We start from the raw sequence: 12,132 nt of genomic DNA, 5'->3' as shown, positions 1-12,132 counted from the left end.
AAAAACTGTATTATAACACTGTGATGCAAAAGTGTAATGGTAGTAATATTTTTTTCTGTATAACAAGACCCAGAGCAACAGAGAATAATACAGTTCCCATTGTCTTCCCCAAGAGAAGGAAATATTTTGGAAACATCTTTTCAGACTCAATAGATCAGTCTAAACCTGTGACATTTCATAGCTATTTTTTCTTTATTTTTATTTAGTTCAATCCTGAATTTTTATTCCGTTGCTCAATTCACATTGAAATGCAACAAAATTCTGAATCACTGGATTATCCCTCAGAATTCTGAACCATTTAAAGCCTTGGCCTGGCAGCAGCATAGGTAGTCTGGTACTGGATTCTGTGCTGCTGTATCATGTTCATTTTGAGAGTAACTGAGAAATAAAAATAGTCACATTAAATACATCTATTTAACTTTTACCTAATTTCATTCTAGTTACCATAGTCACAACATGGCATCTTTTCTTGTTTAGCTCCCCCAGATACTCTATGTCCATCCACAGAAAGTTGCTACTTGTTGGGATTATTCTCTTCCCCACGCACTCTTTAGGTTTAAGACCATTTTTTTCAGCACAAACAATATTCTGAGGACTGACTGTGATGGGTTTTATGTTGTTGATGTTTCTCATAACCTAAACAGGTTGCAAATGTTACTCGCTGCTGGAACATTCCCACAAAGGAAACAATCTCAGTACCCTTAGAAATTACTTCTGTGCATTCAGGCATTTTCAGTGAAAAGCTTTGATACTGGGGGGCAGAGAGAGAAATTCTCTCAAGAAGTCAAACATCCAATTGGATCCATTCTGAGTTGTCCAACTTTGCCTGTATTTGCCCTGTACTTCCCTCAGGATAGAGCTGTTGTCCAGCACAACATATACTCAGCTTCATCTGGTAAAATTAGTAATTGTTCATATAGTCAGGAGAATATTTTTAAAGACAGTCTATATTAAAAGGCATTTTCAGATCCTAAATTTCTTTTTTAAACCCATAATTTATTTATAATACATAAAAGAATTTACAAAGCTTTTACAATAATATCTTTTTGCATTTCTTGTTTGGTTTGTTGTTTTTTTGGGTTTTTTTTACATGACATTTATAAAGACAATTAAGATGAGAGTCACTTAGTCTTTTTTTTTCCAGTAAATAACCTTTCAAAAGTAGGAGAACATAGACTGCAATTAAGAGCAAGTTTGTGACTCTAAAAGACTGTCTAAGAAACAGAAACAACACTGGAACAAAACTTTGCAAGGCTTTGAAAAACAAAGAAAGGTGATGCATTTTTGCCAAAATTCTTTGCTCATTTCTGTATATTTTCTCCCACCATCAGATACTGTTGTAGCAAAAATGGAATAAACTTGTCACTCCTTGGAATGTGTCTTCCCTGTCTTAAGGACATATGAAATTTTTAGTTTTCTATGTTTAAAACCAAACTGTTGAAATTGTTTATTTGGGGGAAACATAATTTTAAGTATTTTTAAAGGTATTGAAATGCAAAAAAAAGTGGATTTAAATAATTTTCAAATATACTTTTATCACTTTTCAAATTTAATTACTATAAGAACAGTATCACTATATTAAAACCTAATTACCTTATACTCTTTCTGGCTTCATGACAATGCTCATAAAATGCTTAATATTCATGTAACATGCTACCTCACCCTGTAATATCACCATATTTATGGAAAGAAATTGTAATCCTCTTTACTGGCTCAGGTTAATTCCAATAAAATATTAAATCCATTTTCTAATCTAAATGAGTTCATTAGGAGAGGCATGGTACTGAGAATACCAAACTCTCTACAGAGTTCAGCTTCATTACATTTCAGTACTGTGCATTTCCAGAGCTGTTGTACTACATTTATGAGGATTTATCTGTACTGTTCCAAAAACATTCATCCTAATTCTACTCCTTCTGTGCATGCTAATCATGAATATGTTAAGTGGAAATACTAAGCTAGCAGCCAATCTCATCCCCAGATGGGTTCAAGTTATGATTACAGAAGCAAATTTGCCATAAGCACTCATAAAACTGTGCCAGAGAGGAGGAAATGAAGGTTTGGAGATTCTTTTTATTTTCCTTTTTTTCCTTTCACTCCCCATGCCACATTTTTTTTTTCCTTTTAGTATAGTGGGGGGAAAATCTTTTCCAAGGAGAAGGAATGCCATAGCACACTTAGAGGGTTACTTCCACTCCGTACAAACCATTTGCATCATGTTAGGCAGTGAAATGGAATGCATGGAACAACTTTAAACAATATAAACCAAACTCTTTTGGACTGACACCCAGTTTACTCAAGCTTAAGGGCACCTCTCCACAAAAATATCCCCACTGATCCCCAATAGAGCTAGCTCAAACTTCAGAGCATAATTGAAACAAATATCTTCATTAAAAGCAGTGGAAAATGTTGTTTTTACCAGGTCTTCTACAGCATCACCGCCAGGAGTAACTCTCTCAGATAAAATTTTTAGTTTTAAGAAAGAAATCATAGTCATAAACTAAGATGCAGACAAAAGAATTTATTCTCAGATTCTTTATATTGAAGGGTTATGTGTTATTTATATTCTAGTTAATACTATGTGTATTAACTGCCAATCTGCAAAGGGTGACCTTTATCCTCAAACCTTTTCCCTTTCTCTTCAGGAGGATCAAACCACGATTTTCTCTGCACAGTTAATTTGATTTGATCTGTGTCATACACCACCAGCAAGGCAAAGAAACCTTTAATGGCCATAAATATGTAGATACACTACTGAAATATGGACAACATGGGTCAGCAGGGACCTTTTTCATCTGTACCTGGCAGCTCTGTACAGAATTGTGAGAACCCATCCACTCTCCAGGACAGGAACTCTCCTTTAAACTCATCCCCAGAGTTAGGAAAAGTAAAAGGAAATAGATTAACTCTGCCCTTTACTTTTGAATCATAAAATCATTAATGCTGGAAAAGAATGGGTGTGAGTGGTTGGTTATCTGCAGGAATATCTGCATCCACAAGGAATAACTCAGCCAGCTTTAGGTGAGTGGCCGCTGGTTGTCACTGTTGCTCCACAAACGGGAGCTGCAGAGGGGAACTTTCAAAAGTAATTCTGGCAGCCAAAAGTTGCCGACTTTTGGTTGATCCCTTTGAGTGGCCTAAGGTAAAGGCATCCACTGAATTTTAACGGCTTTCCAAGCTGGATTGTTGTGCTAAAAAAAAAAAAAAAGAAAATAAAAGAGCAGCTTGTCAAACAAAAAAGTGATCAGATTTTTTTTTATGTGACAAAAAACACAACAGACCTGAACATACACAGAAGAAAATCGTGTGCTAAAAAAGGGCAAAACCAAACAAATCCAAACACATTTTAATCACAACTTTTGAATTCCCTTCAAAAGTCTATATGCAATACAAAGTTGTTTTACTACACCAAATTAAAGACCAAACATGCAAATTCTTCTAAATACAATGCTGCTTACCCCAAACCATATTCACCTCATAGTAGCTCTTAGTCTCTTCCCATAATCCCCACATATCATGGATCTGAACTCCTATGCAAATTTCAGGATTTGTCTAAGTATTATTAAATTATAAATTTGCTTAGAGTATTAACATTTTCCTGCTACTGACACAAACCACTCAGTGGTGTTATTCTGAGTGGCAAGCACAAAGTCAATACAGCTCCCAAGGTCACCTCATTAGTTTGTAATCACCACAGAATCAGACAAAATTGGCTGTGAAGCTGGCCTGCCGCTTAGTCCCTCTATTCTTCAGAGAGCAACCTCTCTGAAGATGAGGGGTTGGCCAATTATTTCACTTAAATGGAAAATAACATTTTTTAAATCAATGGGAGAAGCTTGCAGAGTTTCTCCACAATTAAAGTTTGGACTTGATGATCTTAAAGGCCTTTTCCAAACTAAAAAATTCTATGATTCTATTATGTAACACTCTATTCTGCTAAGGATTTCAATACAGGGATTTATACCCCACAAATAGTTGAGTTTCACAACAATTTGCTTTGAATTTTCACTTTAACCCAGAAGGAAAAAAAAAAGAAAATATTCAGATTAAGGAAAGGATACAAATTCCAGGTTGATTCTTCAGAGTTCATGTTTGAATTCTCTTACTTAAATGAAAATCAAGTTCTTTAATAAAGGAACAAAATTTTATCACCTTTTGAAACATACATTCATGAAAATAGGAACCTTACATTTCACCAAAAAAAAAAGACCACTCATTTACACTCACTCTAATATCTCACTGCAAAATAAATAAAACATTCACTGCTAAATAGCAGCACATGTTAAAAAAAAGGAATACATTTTAAAACAAGGAATATACATTTTGCTGCTATATGTTTATTTTATTTGAGTAATAGATAACAGGTAACAGACCAAATATACTTCATGAATATTTCCAGAGCTGACCTGCAAAAAAAACCTTCAGATAGCTCCTCCTTGCAGCCCATTCTGTCAATTTTTTTTACAGTTTTCTCTTACTTTCACTGCTTTAGTGAGCTATTTATTCATATATCCTCAGTTAAGCAAAAACTCATTTGCCACATCTATATTTTTGGAATAACCAGTGCTAAATTACCTCCCAGCCAGTGCCCCTGGGCCCAGACAATGGCCTCAGTGACTGCTGTTGTGGCTCGTGCTGGTGACCACCAATTAACTGTACAAAACCTCCCAAGATCATCATGCTCAAAGATGTGACTTCGAATTCAATAGGTCACAAAGCACAAAATCAATTAAAAAAGCAGAAGGCTGAGAATAAGGCTGGTCAATGATGGAATCCCCACAATGATTGAGAAAAGGAAGACTGGGAGAGGCTGTGACCAAGCTTTCTGTCCTATCACACACAGATTTCTGCCCTAAGATAAAGAATCAGCTGCAGTTTACCATAGAAGCAGGGCTCCCAAGCAATCCCATTTTGGTGCATCAGTTATTGGCTTGTTAAAAAAAACCAAAACCAAACAAAGCAAGACTTTGAATTGCTGACCGTCTCTCAACCCTCCAGCTATGGTTTATCAACCACGTTACAAAACAACTAATAGTACTCCTAGACAAAAAAGGACACAAATGAGCCCTAATTTTAACATCCCTCATAAAGAAAACCAAAACCAAACAAAACAATACTTTGATTTCTCACAGTGATTGAGAAAAGGAAGACTAGGAGAGGCTGTGACCAAGCTGTCTGTCCCATCAAACATAGATTTCTGCCCTAAGATAAAGAATCAGCTGCAGTTTGCCATAGAAGCAGGGCTCCCCAAGCAATCCCATTTTGGTGCATCAGTTATTGGCTTGTTAAAAAAACAAAACCAAACACAACAACACTTTGATTGCATGGCACTGTGGAATAATTTAAGAAGAGCTCAAAATCTGTCCAGCACACAGGATAAGGGATCCCATCCTAGCTTTCTGTTCTGTGACCAGCCTAAACTTTAATACTTAATTCCTGTTGCTTGCGAGGCACAAAAGAGTCACCGGGGCTGCAGAGGAATATAAAATTTTGCAGTGGCTTTCAAACGTGTCTGAGTACCCAACAGAGAGTGTATTAAGGAGATTATTCAATTATTGCATAAATTGGAGTAATCTTTTGCAGCCTGCTGTAATCTTAGAAACTCCATTCCTTAAATTAAAAAAAAAATCTTGAAAAAGTCTTTTATTTGTAAGTATAATAATAGGGGCAAAATTGCTTCAACCCCAGAAAGCTATTTTAAAATCCTTTGTAAAGTATGTGAATTACAGGTTATTCACAACCTGATTACATTTCACTACATTGTACAGTAGTTAGCTTTCTTCTGACTGTAAGGGGTTTGTAAAAATCTCCTCTCCTGCTTTCAGGTAGGGAGACTGAATTTCTATAATCAATCTTTTGACTGTGGTACTTTCAGTCAGCAAGGAGCTACTGCATATGGACAAAGCAACTTCCACATGTTTATTTGGAGGGACTCTCAGCAGGAGTTTGTAAATACCTTGCCCAGCAGCTCCCTGAGGAGAAGGTACATCAAAACCAAGCTGTGACATCAAATTGAGAGATAAATCCACAGTAAGGCAGATTTCAGAGCTGCAGAGCTCCCTCCCAACAGGGAAGTGATGAGGGGCTGCAGAGTCCAGTCAGGCTCCAAATCTTGAAGTTATTCTGCCAGATTTTGGGGGCAGACAAAGGAATTTTGCTTTGAAGCAGATGCCCTAGAGGCAAAAAAAGCTGTGGTAGCTGTATTATTGTGGGTGTATGTATGCTTTTCTTTTGTGGTGTTTAAGGATTTCAGTGGCATGGATGAGTGTTTGGGGTTTGGACTTGGCCTGTTTATCCTTTCCAAATTCAGAAGGGAGGAAAAGGAAAGCTTTTGTGGTGTTTAAGGATTTCAGTGGCATGGATGAGTGTTTGGGGTTTGGACTTGGCCTGTTTATCCTTTCCAAATTCAGAAGGGAGGAAAAAAAGGAAAAGGAAAAGGAAAAGGAAAAGGAAAAGGAGCCCCTGGAACACTAAATGGCACTTCTGTTCAGGCTAGATCTTCTAACACTTTTGTCCAAGAATATACAGACCATGATTTTATTAAATGTGGCTACAAATTTTCAGAGGTTGATTAATGACTTGTTCTTTTGTAAGATCTTATTTTAAAAGAAACATGTAGCAAATCTTAAACCCTACTGAAGCCATTAAGCAAACACTTATCTATTTCAGTGTACCAGGAGCAGAGCTGGACAACTGATATATGTAAGTTAAAAACCAAATGAAAATTCAAGGATGAGGCCAAAATGAGCATAAAAGCTTTTCCTAGTAGGATTTTTTTAAGGAACTATTAAGAAATTATTGTCTGCTAGCAATAGTTTTGTAACTCTTTTAAAAGAAGAGTTACCAAATTATAGCTAGCAGATAATAATTTTTGTTAAGAAAGAAAAAATCTGCAGTCTAAAATAACAATTAAAGACATCTAAGAATAATCACAATCTCATTGTCAATTTGGTATTGACCCTGGTTTCTAAAATTGCTGATTTCCCCACTGTCCACAATGGAGAGCCACGAAGATGCTCAGAGGGCTGGAACTCCTCTCCTGTGAAGACAAACAGAGCTGGGATTGTCCATCCAAAAGAAACTGAGCAACCAAAATGTGAAGAAATCAGTGCAGCAGGGCAGTGAAGGAGGACAGAAGTAAGAGACTGCCTAGTACCTATATGTCAGCCTGGCAGGAGTGACTTTTAAGTAGGACTAATCAGTTAAGCTATCAATTGACTTGACTAATGAGAAAGAAACAAGGCATCATTATGAGTGGTCAGTATATTACTATTTATTTTCTATGGAAAGAAAAATACACATTGCTCCAAATAGCACAAGAGGGAACAAAGGAGAAATGACTGTATGGAGATGTAGGACTGAACAAGAGAAAGAAAAAGGTACTTTTGGCTGGCAGCCACTTGCATGTCTCATTATGTGCTTATTGTTATTTATAAAAGATGCTTCATTTTGCACTTTGAGAGCATTTCCCACTCTTCAGGAACAGAAGCACTACTGCAAAATTCTAGAGGAAAAGAACCACACAACCCAACAATAAATGCTGCATGATTTTCCTCATCAATCTGTTTGGGGAGGGGGCAGTCAGGTTAACCACCACTCCTGCCTGATCTTCTCAGAGCTAAATTATGCATGAACAGGGAAGGCACAGGAGAAACCATCACCAAGATGGTCACAGAACTGCTCTTTGCAATGAATTTATTGATGTGAAAGGAAAAATGCATAATCAGAGGAGGGGGGAGGGAACAGCACAAATAGCGTCAGACAAGTTGAACTCCAAGCAGCAGAAGACCTTAACTCTGTTTTAATTGTTTAGATTTAGACCCTTAATATTTTCTTGTATTTAAAATTAATTTCTGAGATATAAATATTGGATTTATGCCTATCAATCCATTAGAAACAGTCATCTAAAAGAATGACAGTCAAAACCATTATGTGGCTACCTGCCTTCTCTGTTTTCCAAAACCAGCTGTTCTTCAAGACTCTTTCTTTACTTAGCAGGTATAAGACAAACTTTCACAACAAAAACAGTTATAGAAAGTATTTTATTATTTAACTTCAGTAACACATTGAATATTTTGAATTCTTTGGTATCCTGTAGTTTATTTAAATTACCTGGTTGAGATATTTATGAAAATTTACCTGTTACTGTTGCCCATTTGGGGGTTGGTTGTGGGTTGGGGTTTTTTTCCTTATCTTCCAGGAAATGTCAAATACACTCAACTATGATTTTTTACAGTCACATGATATTGCATTTCTCTTATTAATAGATGTTTCCTTTTTTTTCAGGTCAAAATTATGTTATTCACATAATTGAAATTTAAATCTTTATAAACAACCAAAGCAACTCAGCACTTTATCATGAGGTGATTGTTCTCCACCAGGACCCTCCCAGATTCCACTGAAAGCTAATATTACTTTTGGTATTGTCTAGAAAATCAGTATTTACCAGCCAGAGCATTAAAAAGAACTCTGAGGCAATATACTACCCCCACCAGCTGAGAATTGTACTCCTATCTTAAATTAAGTTATGAATAATTCCCATCCACTTGGGATTAACTCTGAAAGAAATTCCAGAGGGAACCAGCCCAGAGGGCCAGAAATAAAAGGAAACTCTTAAGCAGGCAGAGCAGAAATTCAGGCTGCAGCAGAATTATCAGGGTCTTTCCTTGCTGAATTTACCTCAAACATCTGCTGGCCCCAGGATGGTCCCAATGTGTAAAGGCATCCACCAAGGTGGCATTATACAAAAGATGCATTGCTGTGATCAAATTGCATCCTTTAAAAAGGCATGATTTAATAAAAATAATGACACTATGATGTATGATAAAGTACGTAGTAAATAAGGTTTGAAGGTGAGAGGATTGGGAATATTAGCTAAACCTCTCAAGCATGAGAAATAAAGTAACATAAAAATGTAAAGCCTTTTCAACGTACAGAAGGTGTAGATAAGAAAGAGGGAAGTGAGTGAAAATCCACACTGTAATTGTAAATTTTAAAACTGTCAGACGAAATCAGAATCCAGTACTTTAATTACCCTTTATGACTCTATCTCGACTCAGGAGCAATATTTTTTTCTAGAAATATTTTCTGTGGACTTATTTAAGGACAGCACTTCCAGTGGAACACAAAACTGAGTCTGGAAGTGGATCATGGTAAAGCTTCAGCCCATCCCTGGCCTTGGCAGGTCCCTGCACCTGGGAGCACCTCTGGCTCCAGATCCTTTTTCCCCTGCCCTGTGCACAACAAGTTCTTCAGACACATAATAAACACCAAGCACCAATCTCAGCTTCCTTTTCTAGCTGCTGCCACAGCTAAAGCCAAAAACAAGGGCAGAAAAATGAAATAGTCTTTTCACCTATTGCTCAGCAGCACTCCAAGGCTTAGCAGGTAAGAGTTGAGACTCAAAAAAGCAAACTAGTCTGGCAAAGCCTTCTAGTTTTTGATCTTTGTCAATTCTACCTACATATTACTTTAGAAAACTGAACTATATAAACCATCAACTCATGTTTATTATCATGATGATTTTTTAAAAATTATTAACACTGTGGTAAGATTGATTTAAAATATTAACCTTCTGAAATTACTAGTCTCCTACAGGAAAAAAGAAAAAACAAACAACCTGCATATGATGTATTACATGTGCTTCACAGTGATATGTCTTACTATGCAAAAAGATACAACCCAGAAAAAACTAGACAAAAAAATGTGACCTGAATATTTTTTCAGATGGAACTTGCAAGTTATTTGCTAAAAATCAGAAGCCAGACTTAGTGGCAAGCTTCTGAAAACTTGCACAGCTCTGAAAAGAAAGGACATCTTTCATAAATATTCATTAAAAATTACCTTTTCTGGATCATGAATTTTTCAAGCAGACACTGGTTTGACCTCTGCAAGGAACAAAATCCAGCCCATAGCACAATGTCTCAATTTTCTCACCAAGAAAAAATTAAAACAAATAAAACTGGCTTTTCTTGTTGAGCATCTACTTTTTTTCCACTACATGAGGCCCAGGTCAATTAGCTTTGCAATCCAAGCATTAATATTAAATTCAAATTACAGTCTTTAAATTCCAAAGTGTTACCTTCTTATTTTCTTGAAAAATTGATTGTGAGGCAAGGCAATGGTTTGCATTTCAAACAATTTTCTAATCTACCATCACCATTCCTCACACATCTTTCAGTTCTAACAGGACAGTTGTAATTGGCAATCTTAAAGCGCTTCGTTGACATCTCCTGGGCTAGGAAGGGTGGAATGCATTTGTAAATCTTCTCAATCTGCTTTTTCCTGCAGGAAACTGGGGACTCCCTTTGCACAAGTGTTATCACACCAGGTAAAACATGCAGATTATTCAGTGCCAACATCCATGGTTAGCAAGAGAGGCACAAATGGGTGCTGGGATAGCTGAACTCAGGTGTGCTGTGCTGAAGAGCCCCTGGCTGGCTGTGATCTCTCCCCAGGGACTGTTTCACAGGGGTGTTTCAATCTAATCAGCTAATTGATGGTAAAGACTTGCTATAACCTTTTTCAACAACTTTAATTTTAAGTCATCATCATAACGTTGGCAGCTTCAGCTCTTTTGCTGTTCACCTTTACCCTAACATCATCTTGATGCACAGATCAAAACACCACCAGCCAATGCAGGCAGAAGCAGAGGGCTTTGTACCTCAGTTCCATACCTACACTGGTGCAGAAAAAGAGAATTATCCCTTGTAACAGTATTTCAACTTGGCTGGTCAAAAAAAAAGAGAAACATCATGCTTTGTGCATGTTGCTGCATAAGCATCATCACAATTTCTCCTTAAAATCTCATTATTTTAGGGTTACTTGAAAACTACGGATGGAAATGAGAGATTTCCTTGCATGATTTCTCCTAAGCACAGGAATCTGAATAGGAGATGTGTTAAGCAACGTATAACAGACACTTTCTCTTCAGATGCTCTATTCAATTCCTCCTCCCCCCAGCTTGTGTGCAGGCAAACCCTATGAACACTGATCTAAATGGAACAGAACCGTAGCTAACAGGGAAAAAATTGGGAAGCTGAAATCTTTAAATTTTGGCATGCTTTTACAAAATTCTGCTTACCACACCGTTCTCAAACACCCTAATTCATTTAAGCAAAACCACATGATTTATTGCTTAAGATGAACATGAAATCCTTCCAGTGCACAAACTCACTGGGACATGCTAGCAGGGTTTAAGCTGTGTATTCATAGAGCTTCAGCAACAACAAAAAAAAATTATATGGGGAGAGGTTGAATTGTGTCTACCTCGAGTAGCAGGGTAGGAGCAGGCATATGGCTGTATCAGCACACCACAATCTAGGCACAGTAATAGCTACATGCTAAAAAATGATTGAAAAATGTTCAGCATTGGAGGGGACTTTTAGAAACTTTAATCTTGCTCACTTAACTCTTTGTTTTTACATGCTTTTCTTTAGTTTGTCCATGACAAGAAAAAAACAAAAATAAATTACAGTCTGAATTCCAAAAGAGAGTGGCTTGTTCAGTATAGAGGACAGAAATGTGTCAGGGGCTTTTATTACATTTTACATCTCGCTGCTTATGTGCAGAGAGAGCAAGAGAGAGAGAGGAAATGAAGCAACCCAGTTGCCAGAGAATCAAGATGTGGCAAATAATATATGCTCCCCCTTTCAAAGGCAAGGTGCATATACACATATAGGCTATTCATTGTGAACAACAGAATTGCTACTTGCCTATTTCAAATGGAATCCAAATGTGCCAAGCACAGCAAGAATACTGAGAGCAAAGAGTGCTTAATATTCTAGGCCAGCTCACTGAGAAAAGCACTGAATTGACAGAGCAGTGTTCTGTAGAGCAACATGATGTGTCTGCTTTAAATGGAGAATAATGGATTTAAGTTTAGTGCAGAACTAAAGGGCTCAATTACTATTCATGAATTCTGAAATGTTCTACTACAGAAACTCCTTTTGCATGAAATGTTCATCAGAATCAATGTGTGGAACTACAAAAAGTAAACCTTGCCCCCTCACACAATACAGTACTTACCTAGATTTGTGCATTTACAAAGAGCATTGCTGCAGCATTAATCTAAAGCCACCTCGACTACAAAATAAACTATTTAAAATGTGCTTCAGAGGGTTGCTGTAGGGA

General features: G+C 36.9%; 1 long non-coding RNA gene across 1 annotated transcript in view; it reads right to left on the bottom strand.

The window, feature by feature from the left end:
- Positions 1 to 3,107: 3,107 nt before the first annotated feature.
- Positions 3,108 to 12,132, bottom strand: part of LOC115948003 — a 20,848-nt gene continuing 11,823 nt past the window's right edge. The window contains exon 5 of the long non-coding RNA XR_004081863.1: positions 3,108 to 3,191. This is a non-coding gene — a long non-coding RNA (uncharacterized LOC115948003). The remainder of the gene's footprint in view (positions 3,192 to 12,132) is intronic.

The sequence above is a fragment of the Geospiza fortis genome, unplaced genomic scaffold (genome assembly GCF_000277835.1).
Source record: "Geospiza fortis unplaced genomic scaffold, GeoFor_1.0 scaffold72, whole genome shotgun sequence".
Classification (NCBI taxonomy): Eukaryota; Metazoa; Chordata; class Aves; order Passeriformes; family Thraupidae; genus Geospiza; species Geospiza fortis.
This window is presented reverse-complemented; position numbering and strand designations above follow the sequence as displayed.